This window comes from Haliotis asinina, chromosome 3 (genome assembly GCF_037392515.1).
Source record: "Haliotis asinina isolate JCU_RB_2024 chromosome 3, JCU_Hal_asi_v2, whole genome shotgun sequence".
Lineage (NCBI taxonomy): Eukaryota > Metazoa > Mollusca > Gastropoda > Lepetellida > Haliotidae > Haliotis > Haliotis asinina.
Genome location: NC_090282.1, coordinates 20,638,016 through 20,657,923, shown reverse-complemented (window position 1 = coordinate 20,657,923; position 19,908 = coordinate 20,638,016). Strand labels below are relative to the sequence as shown.

General features: G+C 39.1%; 1 protein-coding gene and 1 pseudogene across 1 annotated transcript in view; one reads left to right on the top strand and one right to left on the bottom strand.

Annotated features, from left to right (window-relative positions):
* Positions 1 to 19,908, bottom strand: part of LOC137277657 (protein FAM167B-like) — a 284,520-nt gene that overhangs the window by 234,951 nt on the left and 29,661 nt on the right. The gene's annotated exons all lie outside the window — the stretch shown is intronic.
* LOC137276789 (cytochrome P450 2B5-like) lies at positions 200 to 8,772 on the top strand (annotated as a pseudogene).

Here is a 19,908-nt window from a genome sequence, read left to right as displayed (position 1 = left end):
TATTATTGCTGCGTCATACGCAGCATGTTTGTGGAATCCAACAAGGGACATTATCCGGTCATGCACTTTCGCCCTACCAAAAGCAAATAAAAAGTCGCAAAATTACTCACAGTGCGATATTGTGACATAACGATCTATAAGGTTGAGTGAGCGACAATAACAAGTCAGTGCTGTGTGTACATCATTAACAACAGTCCGTATGGTTAGCTCCAGCTCTGCTGCCATATTTGCAGCCATAGCATCACTGGTGGGACTGTTGATGTTTAATACATCTCTGATACTGGTGTTTATCAATGCAGCACTTATTCTATGGTTGTCAACTCGGCGTCCTCCTGGTCTTCCCCCTGGTCCCCCTCTTCTTCCGTTCGTGGGCAACGTCTTGTCCATTGATGCCGACATCAGGGTAACATTCAGCAAACTACGGCATCAGTATGGAAACATCTTCACTGTGTACATCTTCAATCTGCCTGTTATTGTCCTCAGTGGATACAGTGCCATTAAGGATGCCCTGGTCAAGAATGGTGACGTTTTCTCTGAAAGACCAAAATCGTTTCTAACTGATTATTTTGCTCAAGGCAAAGGTATGTTAAATCATATTACATTTATGCTACTGTTTATTGTCTTCCGAGGAAGTTTGTTTCATCGTTCGTTCGTTAGTTCGTTGGTTCGTTCGTTCTTTGTGTAACGTTGCTGTCAGAAGAATTTGTTTGAAATAATCGAGCGACTGACATCATGGACAAGGACATGTAGTGGAGCAGATAGCTGTAACCGTTCACTTCCGGAAACAAGCACCAAAACTGGCACACATACTCTTGGGGGATTCTTTTTTTGATAAAACACGTTCCCCACCCCAAATTCAAGATTTTTCAAGATGACCGCCACTGAATATAAAGCAACAGTGCATTTCGCTACAACATCGAACAGACCGGTCCTACTTGAACGATCTTGGTGTCAAATGATACATTTTTGACTTTATAGCATCCGAAATATGAACCTTTCACTCATTCACTGCTTACTTGTACGATATATCAGTCCCCAAATCCTAATAGTCTGCATAACAAGAGGTTCACGTTACACCTGACTCTGCTAAAACGTATGGTAATATAATTATATCACAGTTTTGTTTGACGTTTTGTATGTGTAATATCTTTCTGTGCAAGGTTTGGTTTCCGAACTGGACATGACACGAAGCAGATGGATGAGTGGTGTGTGGGATGTGTGGTGTAGGACGTGGGCCGTGTGGTGTATGGGGTGTTGGGCGTGAGGACACTTAGACGTCGAGAGACTTGCAGTGGAAGGTGTAGAGTAGTAGCACTAGAACGGATGTTAACGCACAACCAGGGCACGATGGTGGCTCCGCTGCTGTGAAACTCAGCAAGGGGATTAAGTATCAGATGAATGATTAGTTTAGCATAGTTAAATATTTAGTTTAGTGTCCCAAATGTTATATCATTGATTCCCCAACCAGTTAGCTAGTGTGCAGTACATGTGGTTTCGCATAGACATGTAGTTTAGTTGGATATCCGAGTCTGAATTGACAAGGAGTGCCAGTGCGGGAGAGCCGAACCCAGGGTAACAGGGATTTAAATTCATTTGCATGTAGTTACCTTGATGGTGCACAGATCGCGGGTGAACGATTGAGCTTATATATTTTTATCCTGGTACCTAGTTTTATCCCATTCCGTATTGTGTGTGATTGTTATGAAGTTAGTAAAAATATAACCCCTCGGCCTTGATTAACTAAATACAGATAATTATTATTTTGTGATACCAAGAAATCTGCTCCATTAATATAGCAACCATGTCACGGACCATGGCCGGTGATGTCTTCTTAAGACAAGCACTAGCTGGTAGAAACCAATTCTTAGACATGGGGACGCTTGGTGTGAAATTTTTGTCATTTGTTAAATATTAAACTGAACCATACCCTAAAGAGCATCTTGCGTCATCGTGCTATGGAGCTTAAACTATAGGCAGTGTGTTTTTTGCACTAAAGGACTTCTTTGCATGAGGATGTTTTTACCCTTGTTTTAAAAGTGAAGCAAACACGTTGGGACCTGAATAATTAATGACTGGATCCGTATGTCAATATTTTGGGAGTCTGAGCCATGGCGTAAAAACCTTTGTGCAACCGTGTTAAAGTGTTCACATTGGCGTTTGCAATGTAAAATCAACCAACGCGTGCACAGTTTTCACTTTGTGGCTCCGGTAACACCAAACATGAGGTCAATTCTATCAAGCTAACTTCAGAATGGCCATTTATGCTGAAACATAAAACATGTGCAGATAACCAGGCAACCCACGCCTTGTCCGCGCCATTACAAGGTAATCAAGTTTGAACAAATCGCCTGCAGAATAACATGAATGAAGAATTATTGCCCATACTACAATTCATTCAACACGGAAACTGTTCTGTTTTAACGTAACGGTTCATTATGTGACATGTTAATATGCGCGATTTAACTTTTGCCATTTCAGGGATAAGAGGAACTTCAGGCGCTCGTTGGAAAGCACTCAGAGATTTTGGGATGGGGAAGTCCCTTTTCGAGGCCAAAATACACGACGAGTTGACGGTCCTCTTGAAGGCAATTGAGGAAAGGGGTGGACATGCTGTCGACTGCAAACGATATATGCCGTGTCTAATATCATCAGTGCTGTTTGTTTGGGAAAGCAATTTGATATGATCCACGGTTTGTTAAATTCATAAAAGCAACAGAGAGGCTCACGGAGCTAGTCTTGGCTGCGAGCACGCTGAACATATTTCCAATTGTGAGGTTTATCCCAGGTGAATCTTCAATTTAAAAAAAAAATATGCAAAATATGGAAACAATAGAAAAAGGTGAAATTGAGAAGGATGTTAGCGAACAAAGTTAAACCATTCCAATGAAAGAAAACAATACCGTATAAGACACGGAATATTAATCGCCATCAACTGAAGGTAGATCGCCATATTAGGAACCGTGGAGACTTACTCTTGTCAAGGAAATGAGGCGTAGTGGAAGCGACAACACGTTTGACAGCAAGTTGAACATAAAGTAGAATTAGCAATATACTGTTTCGCTTCTTCCACACAGGTTAATGGTTTGCATTCGGAGATACTACCAACAGTAGCACACCAGAAATATGCCCAAAACGTGCAGCTTCAGGCCTGTTGAAAATGTTGTGAAACTCCCAACGACACACTAGTTTGTAAATAACATTATTTACAGAATTGCATTTTCGCTGGGAGGAACAGAGGTTTCTAGCCTACCGCACATCTTATGCAGCAACCGACCCGTGAAGGTCCGGGGTAAAATAGGTTTTCAGCAACCCATGCTTGCCATAAAAGGCGACAATGCTTGTCGCAAGAGGCGACTAACGGGATCGGGTGGTCAGGCACATATCATCGGTTCCCGATTGCGCAGATCGATGCTCATGCTGTTGATCACTATATTGTCTAGTCCAGGTTATTTACAGACCGCCGCCATATAGCTGGAATATTGCTGAGTGTGGCGTAAAACTCAACTCACTCCTTTTCTCACTTATGCAGGAACCAATCCCCAAAATAAGCCAGTGTTGGTAGTCCACGATCCACGAGTGAAAATTAGGGTGATTGGTACCACTTCAGGGGGACCAAGGGAGACATATATTTTCAACAGACCTATAGTCGCTTTTCCGGTAAGTAGCTCAACGCCCTTGACATGTGAGATGTCGTTGTGACTTGAAATAGTGACAGCTCTTACAGACAACTTTCTTATTATCGAGTAATAAATAATTATGACAATTAAAATCCTCAATGGTAGAAGAATTAAAAAGCCTCATACCAAATTGGAAACGGATAGCACTTATAGTTTTCTAGTAAAGTTACCAAACACCGTCCTGAAACATTTTCTGCCAGATTATACATGCGGTTGTAATGTGGTTGTAATGATTTGATGTGATAGCAAAGTATTAGTGGCAGCTGTTTCATAAAATGACCTCTGACGTGCCTTAATATCTTCATTCTCGCCATATGTGAAAGAAAACAAAATTTGTTGCAAAACATTTAGCAGTCATGAAGTGTTTCTTAGTCAAATATGTCAAAAAATTGCTGATATTAAAAATAGTTAGTATCTTTCACTTTCTAAAACGACTAGTTGACTCGCTCCTGTATACAACAAAGGCGACATCAATCCAGCTCCAGTCCATGCATGTAGCAAAGGTACTGTAAGTCCCCATGGACCCTAGTGATCTACCGTCAGTTGTTGGCGGTCTATAGCAAGTCTTTTTTTCTCGTATTGTCTTCTTTAATTACAATCTTTTTCTTCCAATACGTTCATATCTGCCGTAGCCTACTGTTTTACTGTCCTTCGGTGACAGGTTTTTAAGTTTTCAATTTATTCATTTTAATATTGATATAAATTAAATTGTTCTCGTCACGATATGGCTGCAATATTGCCGATGTGACGATACATTCTCACTCACCCACTCACTCACTCAATCACACGCTCCCGTAACCTTCATGAAGGACCCGGACCAATGTCTTCTGCAAGATCGTCAATCAGAGTAAAGGATGGGACAGGCAGGTACTCTTCGGGAAGAATGTTCTTTTCTAGTTCTCGTGATAGGCTGGACTTGTTGGTCTTTCTGATTAAACCATCTGGATAAACAAGTGGTAAAGAAAGCAGCCCAAGAGGACGACTGAAAACCGACAACTGTCAGGCTTTCTGCGTTAAGCAATGATAACCATATGACCAAAGAAGTTTCTGTCAGCTCTGAGCACAACCTCAGCTTGACTTGCTTGGATTTCCTTCTTCTTTTAGTTCAGTCGGTGAAGGTTTTCAGGTTGTTTCCCAATAGCCGAGCATGAGAGTCCTGTGATAACAAGGAGATGAGTTCTGAATTCAAGAAGGGGTTTACTCAGTTGTTTTACAAAATGTCTAAAACAACAAGAGCATCTGCCCCATCTCTTGCTCTTCTTGGTTGTTGCAAATCTGGATGACTAAAACTTGATCGGGTAAACTTTTAGAGACTTCTGACTGCCCTAAGAATACTGCAACACTCTGCCATCAGATACTACAAGCAACAGTGCCAGGCTTAAAACTGAAATCCTTTGTTCCGCCTGCTGTCCGTGTATCTCTGTTTTCTGTTTCCTCCTCATTTCTCTTCATTCAGTTCTTCCTTCATATTTTGGTTTTAAATGGCAATACCTTCACTTGTCAATGCACTGGGAAAAGAAGTATTGCACTATCACCTTCAAATACATCCAGGCTATCACCAAATGCTGACTTGAGTTTCCTATTAACATTTTTAATGTTCTGGCATCCTATTTCCTCCATGTAGTTTCTCAATCTATTGGTTATCTCTAATGCAGCTGGATTCTGGAATATTGTGTTTTGTATATACGTGGACAGCTTATCATATACTGCTGTCAAATTCTCTTTATAAATTTGCTCTTCTTCTGTGACGTTGGTTACTAAAGTTGAGTGGTGAAAGATGTTATATGTTCGGTAGCAACAGCTGTGGTAATGCACCTCTGCTGCAACAATATTCTGGAAACCTCCCTTGCCAAGGTATCTAAGGGTTATTATTAGTACCTGAAGATCCGGGTTTAGGGCTCATGAACGCTCCGTGGCTCTCTCGCAGGTTCGGGCCGACACAGTTCGTTCTATCACCTCCTGAATCGCTCGCCTTGACAGGCGGTATCGATTCACCAACTCCGCATCGTCGAATAAATCGAGGGGCGTGGTCCTGTTAAGATATATCCTTTCGGCATTCTTCCTATTGACATCCCCACTCCCAAACATCGAATGAACAAATAAGTACGACGCCATGTTGCTTTCGTCTAGGATTTACTTAGGACAAGTCAGAACCTATCCTAGCATTTGTCCTAAGTTAGGATATCCTAGCGCTAGGATACTTTTCGAGAATAAGGTAGGACAGCCATCCTAGACCCAAGGATCTAAGTTACGATATCCTAGGGCTAGGACCCCTTCGAGAATAGGGGCCCTGGTTTGTAGTTGCTATGATCCTGCAATCCAGTTTCTCAATGGCTTTTTCAGAGTGTCATCTGTTGTCAACTGTGATGATTTCATCAGTGGCCCACATGTTTTTGATCCTTTGATGTACTTATTTCTTGTGCAAAATATACAAAGAGCTTCGTATCCAACTGACGACTTTCTGTTACGCACCAGTGCCTCCCTGGACATCTTCAGACGTCATGAATTATTTTAGGTCTCTGTCATTAGTGAAAGTAATTCCTGTGATAAAGACGTGATGGAAATATATCTTCATCAGTTTGTTTTCTAATTTCCAAAATGAATTCATTGTGAAGAAGCTTTGCAGCCCTCAGCCATATTTTCCAAGGTGATTCGTTAGAAAGTGTACTTAAATCAAATACCTTTTCACATCTTATATACGAAAAGTTTCCTTTCACCACGGATGACGAAGAATTACAAATGTCTGTCATAGATGACTATGATGGTTTGATGTCACCTGAAATAGAAATATACTCTTGAGCAAACATGTGCTATTTTATGGATGGTGTAACAAACAGAAAATGTCAAAACCAGTCCTTTACTACTTTCTTCATTTCATTGCCCTCAGTTTGTTTTCATTGTTTGAACTGGTATAGCAAATTACAATGCTTAATAATAATAGAATTGATAATGTTGTCTATTAGTAAATTCTCTCCAAATGTGCACATTCTATTTCCTATGTATAAAGCAAAAAGACCATGAGAATCAGTTTTAATGCATTTTCCCCCAATTTTCCTTGTTTTTATATAATTTTCATTGATAGGTTTTCCCAACAAAATAAACTAAAATAGTGTATATAAAATATGTATAGAGCCTTTTTTCTGCTTGGTTCATGGACAGTAGTTATATTTTAAACCTGAATAGTAAAAAATCAAATGTTAAAACCAAAACTATAACATGCTGAATCATATGAGGAGTGATGATTGGATGTCTTAAACAATAAATTTAAGCTTGGTATGGCTTCTATAAGCTACATGTGTTTGTTCAAATTATGGACTTAGCAAACTTGACCATAGTTTCCAGATGAAAACTAGCATCACAGACTTATTCTGTTAGAATTACATAATTTTTTAACTTTTCTGGATGAAAAAATGATATAGGAGGAGAGTACTTACCCAGTGCAGACATGTATTCTATGAAGATAAAGTCCAGGAAAATAAAACTTCGACATGATGCTCTATCGACATCTTATTCAGCATATCTACAGCCATGGCATGGAGCGTTAAAAAAGCACATGGAAAGAATAGTATCAACAGGGTATCTACCGCATTTTCTATGGTCGTCCCTTATTGTGTTTTATTGTTCTCTCAGGAGGTCATCTGCATAAAACTGTCAGATTTATGCTTAGGTGAAACTGCCACCACCGTCCGCTGGACGCTTCTTTACTTCCTCCACAACCCTGACGTTCAGGAGAAGTGTTTCAGGGAGATACGGGACAACATCGGGCAAAGCAGACTTCCCACCATGAAAGACAAGACCAGTCTTCCCTATAAACCACCATCAGAAAGATACTGAGATGCACAGACATAGCTCCACTTGCAGCTACCTACACTGTATCCCACAACGTCCAGGGCTAAACGTTTCCCAAGGGCGTGCCTGTCCTACCCAATTTGGACTCCGGTCTACAAGATCCATTCGTATAGGGTGCTCCCCATAACGTCAGACCCGAACGATTCCTAGATGATGAAGGGAAGTATCTGACGAAAGAAGAACTCATCCCCTTCTCTATGGGTAAATATTGGATTTGCTGTATTATTTTAGATACATATGTAAGCGACAAACCCCTATCCTGCTAAAAAGGTCTACTACACATATCTGACTATATTAGGAACATTGGTAAATGGTGTACCAGATAAGGATGGTACCAGCAATAGTTCTTATTAGTAGGATTCTGCCGATAACTGACGAAGGTTGTTATTGTGAATGAATGAGGGACATGTCAGTTTTTTAGGAATCATTTTTTTTCTCAGAATGTTACTTAAAGTGTTGCAGCATTTATTGCCTTGGTCGCCAGTTATAACAGAATATATAAAGCATACTCAGATAATGTGGGCTGTCAGCAGCAGCTGCTGGATTTTTTTCAGTCTTGTTTTACTTTGGTGCAGTGCCAAAGGCACCTGCAACAGATGCAACGAATCTTCCAAATAAATGAAGTAATTTGCTCTTCCTGTTATGTGAGGAAGGCTTTTGGGGATACCGGAAAGAGTGTGAATGTACTGAATAGGTTGGTAAGTCCCAGCGACAATATTTCAGCCCTTTCATGACTTAAAATAGCTATAAATTCATAAAAATTGCGCAATTTTGAAAACCTGTCGACGAAAGACAGTAAAACCAACTAGTATATCACATTAACAATAAATAAAACTGGCATATATCACTAAGTAGGACTTCGGCGAAGGATAATATCATATGAAAGAGCTGCGGATCGTCAACGTGGGAAGGTAGACTTCACAAGGGACCAATGGGACTTAATCTCAATATACCGACATTGACAGTAGTTTGGTAGAAACTGCCGACGTCTTCTATCTTGTCATTATATCCAAGTGTGGCACTGCAGTAGACGACATTATGCACGGTACGTTTCCTTCTCATTCACCTACTATATCTCTTGTAAGTGTGTATTGGAGAATCTATGGCCCGGATGGAATTGTTCCTGTTCTTGGTTGCAATGATACAAAGGTTCCAGTTCCTCCCAGACAAGGAACCGCTGACTCCCTTGAAAGGAAATTTGGGTTTTATCCATTGCCCTCCCACCTTTTCGATACAGGCTGTATAAAGGATCACACATGAATGAATTTGTTCAAACATATATAGTTAAAGCTGTCTAAAAAACCTCCAGAAAAAACAAAAAAAAACATCACATATACTCTAGAGGGGTCCAAATTCATAGATCATTTGTTGACATCGTTATATATGAAACCCCGTCATTAAAACGACTCATTTTGACTTTTAATTGTCATAAATCGACCTATTTGTTAACAGTGCACAATTCTCTTCCGCTAATGAAATTTCAACCAATCAGAGCGGCACGCCTCCGTGACTAAATGTGAGGTATGCCTTTGTGGGTTGGTGTAGTCTTCATGTATATTTCCGGGGGGTAGATTCTCTTATTTATAGGCTTGTTTATAAACCTGCAATGATGACAGTTGTTTTGAAAAAATGAAAGCTTTTCATAATCTACTGCCATTTAACAATACAACTTATTTTCATAGACTGTCAAAATGTCATAATGGTTATAAATCGTTCTTGAAGTTCTCTTACAAGCGCTATCATGCAAAATCTCTTTGGTCATGATTCAAAAACACATTTAACTACGAGTAGGAAGACGTTTTGATCTTTTAACTTTTGATGAAAACAAACCATAATCTAACTGATTGTCAAACTGACTTTAGACCCTGACGCCACGATTTTGAAAAATGGCGGCGCCCTGTCGCGAACATCTGTCTGTATGAGAGTAAATGCTATTTATGATACAGAATCCAAAATACTTTCTGCTGCTAGTAAAATGTGTGTTTGATTTATGGACAATAGGATTTTGCATGACACTGCTTATAACACAACAGTTTTACTCTTGGGAGCGAGGTTGGTGTCAAGATGATACTACCTGCAATAGTATTGTCACTTCGGCCTCAACTTCGGTTCGGAGGAAGAAATCGTTATGTTACAAGTTTGTCATGCAAAATCCTTTAGGTCATCAATCATTTACAACAACTAAAGGACACTTGAGATGTTATTGATTACATCTCATGTATATAACCAGTATATATGGATATTAATTTTTCGATTGAATTACTGTGATTTTCAACCGTGAAAATGATGAAAATAGTGATAACAATGGCGGCCACCATTTATGTAATAGACAGCATGCACCTTTCTTACAATGTACAAGAAATCAGTATATCCGTCATATGTTATAGTTTGCTTGAAATAATACACAATCAAGCAAGGAATTCTCCCACGGCACATAGCACATTTGACAAAGAACAGTAAAACCACTAGTAAAGAATAGCACAGGTAATTCTAAATCTAAATCAAATCAACTTAAATCTAAAACAGTTTAATTTTAGAGACAATACAATATATAAGCGTACTATAGGTTGCCAACAACTGAATCAAGAACAGGTAAAACATGTACAGTGACTATACAGAAAGGTGGCCACCAGTGTGCCACCGTCGTTTGGCGGTCGTCGTGGGAGATGGCACTGATTAGATGAGAATGTGTGTTAGAGTATTCCTAATACAACGGAACTACATGCATCGACAGTCAATGGGGCTAACTCTGCATCCTGAGGGGTAGGTGCCGGTGTGTGGGTTCGGGTCATGGATGGGACCCCTCAATGCCACTGTGTACTATGAAGCATAACATTATAACGCTCTAAAATTATATGTACATAATATTATTTCATATACTGTACTTTTAGGCATTCTGGACCTGAAATACATTAAACGTTTGTTCTGTCCTGTATTGCCCATCTATAATAAGTGTGTGTCTTTTTCTTATTTGAAGGTACAGGGGATTATCTAGTAGTTTAAGCACTGACTTGTCACAGCAAAGGCCCGGTTTCTATTATTATACTCACTCACTCTTCAGGGCTGTTACAGGGACATTGTCAAAAGCAGCGAAAAATCATCTCACTCACTCTTCAGGGCTGTTACAGGGACATTGTCAAAAGCAGCGAAAAATCATCTCACTCACTCTTCAGGGCTGTTACAGGGACATTGTCAAAAGCAACGAAAAATCATCTCACTCACTCTTCAGGGCTGTTACAGGGACATTGTCAACAACAGCAAAAATCATCCTACTCACTGTTCAAGTCTAACGTGTATGTTTTTCACTCATGAAGATTACTCATCAACTGGATTAACCGTTTGTGGTCAGACGTCTTGAGTTCCAATGGTTGAATTATACATTGTGTTATCGCAATCAAAAGACGCGGTAATGTCTGATTCCTATAGCTACACAGGCGACGCTGCTGGGATGGTATGTCCATGTTACAAGCTTATGCCATGATATATGTCATGAATACAACACACATGTATGGATGCATATATGTCATGAATACAGCACACATGTATGGATGCATATATGTCATGAATACAGCACACATGTATGGGTACATATATGCTATGGATACAGCGCATATGTGTGGATACATACATGTCATGAATACAGCACACATGTATGGATGCATATATGTCATGAATACAACACACATGTATGGATACATATATGTTATGAATACAGCACGCATGTATGGATACATATATGTCATGAATACAGCACATTTGTATGGATACATATATGTCATGAATACAGCACATATGTATGGATAGATGTCATGGATACAGCACAAATGTATGGACACATGTCATGGATACAGCACACATGTATGGATACATATGTGTCATGAATACAGCACACATGTATGGATACATATGTGTCATGAATACAGCACACATGTATGGATGCATATATGTCATGAATCTGGCACACATGTATGGATACATATATGTCATAAATACAGCACACATGTATGGGTACACATATGTTATGGATACAGCACATATGTATGGATACATACATGTCATGAATACAGCACATATGTATGGATACATATTTGTCAGGAATACAGCACATTTGTATGGATACATATATGTCATGAATACAACATATATGTATGGATACATGTCATGAATACAGCACACATATATGGATACATATATGTCATGAATACAGCACACATGTATGGATGCGTATATGTCATGAATACAGCACACATGTATGGGTACATATATGTTATGGATACAGCACACATGTATGGGTACATATATGTTATGAATACAACACACATGTATGGACACATATATGTTATGAATACAGCACAAATGTATGGATACATATATGTCATGAATACAGCACATTTGTATGGATACATACATGTCATGAATGCAACACGTGTATGGAGACATGTCATGGATACAGCACATATGTATGGATACATGTCATGGATACAACACACATGTTTGGATACATATGTGTCATGAATACAGCACACATGTATGGATGCATATATGTCATGAATACAACACACATGTATGGATACATATATGTTATGAATACAGCACGCATGTATGGATACATATATGTCATGAATACAGCACATTTGTATGGATACATATATGTCATGAATACAGCACATATGTATGGATAGATGTCATGGATACAGCACAAATGTATGGACACATGTCATGGATACAGCACACATGTATGGATACATATGTGTCATGAATACAGCACACATGTATGGATACATATGTGTCATGAATACAGCACACATGTATGGATGCATATATGTCATGAATCTGGCACACATGTATGGATACATATATGTCATAAATACAGCACACATGTATGGGTACACATATGTTATGGATACAGCACATATGTATGGATACATACATGTCATGAATACAGCACATATGTATGGATACATATTTGTCAGGAATACAGCACATTTGTATGGATACATATATGTCATGAATACAACATATATGTATGGATACATGTCATGAATACAGCACACATATATGGATACATATATGTCATGAATACAGCACACATGTATGGATGCGTATATGTCATGAATACAGCACACATGTATGGGTACATATATGTTATGGATACAGCACACATGTATGGGTACATATATGTTATGAATACAACACACATGTATGGACACATATATGTTATGAATACAGCACAAATGTATGGATACATATATGTCATGAATACAGCACATTTGTATGGATACATACATGTCATGAATGCAACACGTGTATGGAGACATGTCATGGATACAGCACATATGTATGGATACATGTCATGGATACAACACACATGTTTGGATACATATGTGTCATGAATACAGCACACATGTATGGATGCATATATGTCATGAATACAGCACACATGTATGGGTACATATATGTTATGGATACAGCACACATGTATGGATACATATATGTTATGAATACAGCACACATGTATGGATACATATATGTCATGAATACAGCACACATGTATGGATACATATATGTCATAGATACAGCACACATGTAAGACAGTCAAGAAATCACGTCATGAATGACTTATGTCTTATGTTTTTCATGTTTAACCATGTGAAAGTTTCCGGTTCAGTTTACAGACGCTGTGCGAGTCTGATGTACCCGTTACGTACGAAAATCCGCGACAAACACACACGGTTCAAATAATACGAATGAACAGTGAAACGTTAACATACCACGTGGTTCGTCATTGCTGCAGCGTAAGCGATGTCTGTCTTCTTTCTTGTTCTCGAAATGTTCTGTGAGTGACCTTTTGTCATTTTTGGGGATCAATCTCAAAACTGGTTAATTGTTTATATTGATATTAATTTCAATAAATTTAGAACGTAAAGAATGAAGGGCATTACAAATACTATAGTATAACAGATATATACATTTTAAACTAGTATACTAGCATAAAACCATGTCACTACAGACAGTTCAAAACATAAAAGGGATAACGATCATCAACGTCTGTGAGAGATCATCATAGCAAGGTCCATCGGGACTAACACTGCTTTTGCTATATGCAAGGACTCTAGCTGGATTACACAATCCCCTCAGTCGCATCCGATTGTGTTGAGTGTAAATAATTATTCAAAATAACAAATATTCTACGATTAAACGTTTCGTAGAGCTAAACTGACTTTGAAGTTTTGGGCCTTACGTAAATTCTCATGAGTGCAATACTTTTACGCTACTTCGACCCCCCATTGAGGGTACAACCATCGCAGCTGCTAATTTATACTGCCATCTTTAAAACACCAATTATCTATTCACAAAACATATTCAAATAATCTAATTATTAATCCATATACTAAAAAATTACTTCCTTTTTAAAAGGAATTGTTAAATGATAACTAACATTATAAAAAGATCCTTAATTGTTTTGACGTTAAAATTTATCCCATGTGATGACAAAAAAGTATACAGTCCAGTTGGACATGCTTGACCGTACGTCTTTCATTAGAAGGGATGTAAATTGGAGGATCCTCACCTTTTAACACAAAGTCACAAGTATACCTTGTCTGGACAAATAGAAATCGCCGCATGATGACCCTTTCAAATCTGGACTGACAACCAAGTACGTGTAACCAATAAAGGGTTTTACTGCATGTAATTTATTACTACAAATATGTCCCACTTCTTCTGCATCGGATCATGGATGTAGGTTCTAATGACGACTTTGCATGAGTATGGAATAAGAACGGGTGTCACAGATTTGTTGAGTGCTGCCTCAGCAGCAAGATCGGCCATTGTATTACCAGAAATTCCAACGTGCCCTGATATCCAACAGAGGACGATGTCGCAGTGGCCAATAGCAAGATCATTATATAATTCGATAATTTCTAATAAAAGTGGATGTTTGCAAGAAAGACATTTAATTGCCTGAAGGAACGAAATAGATTCAGAAACATGTGAATGAGTTAATATTTAATGTAAATCAGGCGATATTTCAGCCATATCCTGACGAGAACATATTTGATATTGAAATGGAAGATGTGTATACGATGAAAATCCTTTTGTCAAAGGACAGTCAAACAACTGGAATAATATAACTAGAAACGATTATGCATTCTTCATATTTCGGGTGTATATCAATATATTTAAGGGCTATTAGTATTGCGTTTGCTTCTGCTGCTGAAAATAGAGCTATTATCCGGTAGTCGAGAAGACGTTGTTTTGGGTCCAGCGACAGCAGCACAAGCCCCTCCCAGCTATTCTTGTACCCATCTGTAAATACGGATTTATATGTATTATTATTCACTTTGAATAGCTGTTCCTGTTTATACGGTATAGTTGCAATTAAGTGAATAGTTTCAAGACCCCAAATTAATCCGTTATATACCATTCGGTCCATGGTTTTACAGACGTGGATGGTTAAAGATGTAGGCCTGTAATTTGATGGATCTGTATGATCCCGACCAGGTACTGGTATGGACACTAAACGCATGCATGCAATGAAATTCACATATGAGATTTGACAGTAGTGAATTGAGAACAGCCAGTCAGGGAGGGCTGGTTGACTGAATTAGTTTAAAATGTTCCCGAGAGAAAAGGTCAAAGGAAAAGCAACAACAGAATGCTGTCACGAAAAATGCTGGTGTTTCAGTTGTTTATTTTTTTCACCCTTCATTTTGTTTTTCACGCCAAGCAGGTAATCGAGCCTCATTATATTCTTTTCTTCGCATGTGGCATTGACACCACACCGCAGTATCATGGTGATTTGCATGATTTAAACATGCCGACCGCTGTCTGCATACATTTGTCACACGAGATGCACAAACGGGACCAAAGCCGGATTTTACAGACATGAAACAAGGCAGAATAATTAAGGAATACATGTTATGACTGGGTTTGCAGAATAAGCTATTTTTTCTTCTGACTCTGTTTAATACGAACTACACAAATCCACACAAGCATGGTCGGATTTGCAGAAATTTCCAAGCACGAATTCAAATGTTGAAGCGTCAGTAAATGCTCAACATATAGCGTACTATGTCCTTCTAATACAATCCTTTGAATTGTTACATGTGGTGAAATTTACGACTCCTTTCTTAACAGGGTTTGAAATATAGACATTTTCATAGACGGGGAAACATTTGTAAATTTTCAAATGTTCCCACGTCTTAGAGAGAATTTATCATTCCGGATGCCTAAGGTCTCTCAAAATGGGAGACAACTGACCTTCTTGGTCGAATTCCCACTTAACGCAATCGATCCCCGACAGTTCTCTCAAACAAGGGATCTATAGCCCGTTTTTATATTGTATTATAATGATATCAGTTTTAACTTTTCACGCCAGTTTTAATGCTAATTGTCATATTCTAGTTGCTTTACTGTCCTTCGTCGACAGGTTTTATAATATACATATAGTCCTTTTCATTGTTAAATGTTCTCGTCACGTTATGGCTAAAATACTGCCAATGTGACGTTAGATATTAACTCACTGACTTTCAAACTAGGGGTGCGTTGTGCAGTCTCCACGGCTGTGGCATGACGATGACTCAAGTCAGCAAAACCTGGATGCATCCGTCCTGGACTTTGGTGGAAACGTTTAGACTCTTCAGTTGTGGCATGATGACGTCTTGTTCACAAAATTAAAATACGTTTACCTTTTTTCCAGTGATCGATACCACATGCTTCTCTGCTTTCTTGTACGTGCATTTTACTTTGCCTGCATTCTGTTGACATGGGAAAAAGTCATAGCTGCCGCGTTTTGGAGCTGAGGCAGTTTACAATCACACAAAGATGACGTTTTGGAAAGAAATGGTAGATTTGTATTCTTTTTGTGACAGCAACAAGAGTCCAATAATCTCAAAATCACCTATGCGTTTCTCTTTTTATGTGAAGCGTGTAGAAGCGGCAAAACCCCTTTAACATGAAATAGTGATTATATTAGATGTTCGTTAACGTATCGTGCTGTATTGGTGGCACGTCATAAACATATGCAAAGTCGCGTCAATTTGTTCACCTGAAATAATGCAGGAACATATGGCGGAGGTCACGACAATGAATTGCATTCGACATCACTTTCTCACTCACATTGTTTGATCAGCATTCTAGAAAATGGTGACTCAAAAATGAAACACACAACTTTATGGATGACTTCTTATTACATACTGACCCACGAAGCTCCCGGAGTAGAATAGGCCTTCAGCAACCCATGCTTGCCATAATAGGGGACTATGCTTGTCGTAAGAGGCGACTAGCGGGATGGGGTGGTCCGGTTCGCTGGCTTGGTTGACACATGTCATCGGTTCCCAATTGCACATGCTGTTGACCACTAGATTGTTTGGTCCAGACTCGATTGTTTACAGACCGCCGCCATATAGCTGGAATATTGCTGAGTGCGGCGTAAAACTAAGCTCACTCACTCACTCTTATTACATATAGCATAGAGCGTTCGAAAACCACCCTGAATATTTGTAATGAAATTATTTTATCAAATATATCTAAAAGTGTGACCACACATAGTTCAGGCAAGTGTTTCAGTAGCTGATAAAGAACATTGTCATCACCCGCTGCGGTGGCATGAGCTTGCTTAAGAGCTGTATATAGATCATATAATGAAAAGAGTTTATTTTAGTTTTTTCCGTTAGTTGAGTCCAAAGGATTTTTGTTTTTCCTCTTGTTTCTGATATTTCTGGAACTCAGGGACATGATTTTCCCATGATGAATTTTGGCAAGAGTTTCGCTAAGGTTATTTTCAATTTGAGAAATGTCAGTAAGTAATAAAGTATCCCTATATTTAATATGGTGAACAGCAGACTTTGAACCTTTGCCTTTTAATTCTTTGAACCATGTTCCATATCATGGAAACTGGCGTACGTGAGTTACTTTTAGTGACATAGTTCCACCAAGATTGCCGTTTATGTTGTTTGAAGGTACGTCTAGCCTTCGCATTGAGTATTTTAAATATATCTAAGTTATGGACAGTTGGATGAGTGCGAAAATAATGTTCTGCCTTTCGCTTTCCTAACTTGTCTACAATCTGTATTGAACCATGCTTGCTCCGTACATGCGGAGTTGCAGAGGACTTATGTAAACATTAATCAGCTATTTCATTTAAAACATCAGAAATAAGCTGAATAGGATCAGTTTCATCACTGAAACATTCCGGTCGGAGTTTAGATGTGCATGATGTTTTAAATAAGGACCAGTCTGCCTAAAAGAAAATTCCATCTTGTATAAGATGGAGAATTAGATGAACTAATTTCTGAAAGGATAGTTGAAAAGTGGACACTCCCACAGAGGTCGTTGTGAACTGACCAATGAAATTCATTTAAGAGGTTAGAATCGGCAAGAGACAAATCTAGACAAGAGTAGGTGTCGGTTGCAGGATGCAGATAAGTGCAGGAATCGTCATCGTATATATATATAAGTCGTTACTGGAGATGAAATCTTCCAGTAATTTACCTTTAGGGTTAGTGTTTGTATCACTCCAGAACGGGTTATGGCCATTGAGATCACCCATTATAATGCAAGGTTTAGGGATTTGGTCATAGAAAGCTTGAGTGCTGAAGAAGGGGAATATATAGAGAGCATAAAGTAAAGGTAACTTGAAGATTACGTCCAACTGCAACTGTTTGAAGATTATTTGTGAGTGTTGCAGGACTATGGACAACATCCTGCTTAACAAGTGTCTGTCTGGTTCAAACAGGTTTCCTGCAGACAGAAAGCTGAAGGTGCAAAATCTTGGACTAATGATTGTAACTCATTAAAATTGGTCCGTAATCCACTGTACTACTTTTTTGGAATAAACTATCTCTTAGGTGGGTTGATTGGGGATCCACCCCGCACCTTCTTGGCGGGCGATAAGCCATGTGGCCGACGAGGGATATTATCAGATACATCCGTAGTTTCCAGTGACCCACCCTTATTAAATAGTTTGTTATTGTCTGACCCTTTAGGGGCTCGATTTGTTCTTGAAGTGTCTGATCTTGATTTGATTTTTGTTTTTTTCAATCTGTTTTTCACTTTTCTCAGGTTGCGATCGAGGCTGTGAAACAGGAGATTGTTGCTGGAAGAGGTTCTGCTGAGCAGGAAGTGATTTTTCAGTCTGTGTTGATTGCTCAGGAGAAACAAGTTCAGGAGTATCTGTATATATCCATGTCATGTCTATTTGACAGGCATGTGACGAAGTAATTACAGGTGAATTATTTTATTTCATGATCTCCAGCTTGCAGCACCAAGGATACCCGGATAATGTACTCCAGCAGAAAAATTAACAAATTAATGATTCCACCAGACTGGCCCATGAGCCACCGTCTTCTGGGCATACGTCTCTAGGCAAAAAAAATTACATGGAATTGTGCAATTACAAGATCAAAAGAATTTGGCCAAGCATGAATAATTAAGGTAACAGTTGAATCAATTTTGAGCATCATATACTTGTGGCTCAGTGCTTGGTGTGACCAGTCGATTGATAGAACGAGGTCATTTCTACCACACGTCCAGGTGAAGTAAGGGTCGAAGGGGTGTCTTGAGCAAAGGGAACGCGGTTACAGGCTCTCAGTGCCCTCAGTCCCCTAGACTCCCGTCCTCCACTGACACAGGTGAGTCTGGACCACACATTTCAGTGATCAACAACATGAGCATCGATCTGTGCAATTGGGAACCGATGACATGTGCCAACCAAACCAGCAAGTCTGACAACCGGATCCCGTTAGTAACCTCTTACGACAAGCATAGTCTCCCCGGATCTTCACGGGTCGAAAGTTAAAGATTCGCACTCTGAATAACTGAAAACTATGCTCTGATCTTTTTTGTATTTTCAGTGCAATATCTTTATCAATCTCGCTTTCAAATTTTGCCAGGATGTTACTGAAAGATAAATATTCAACGTATTAATAACCTTTCTTCACTGTCAAGTTGTTTTACCTGATCACCCGAACACAATCACCCTAAGAAACAAAACGCAAAGTGAGTGGCATGTATGTGCTCCACATTTCTCACATGCAGTCTGATCGGTTAAACCCAACCAGTTATCATTCCTCTGTTACACCCAGCGGGTCCTAACTTCATTTGTATGGATGATAATGCCCGTCCATGGGTGATAATGAGTTGTTAATGATGCTGTTGTCAACAACATCACACATATGGACTGACCTGCAAGGTCACCTGATCTAAATCCAACTGAACATGCTTGGGACGTTATTGCAAGCCGTGTTTAAAGTCCCCATGTTCACCCCCAGACTCTGGATGAACTTGGACAGGTATTACAGAGAGAATGGCAGCACTTTCCACAAGAGCAACTTTGGTCAAAGCTTTCATTTGTGTTATCGTGGTCATACGCGTTACTGAA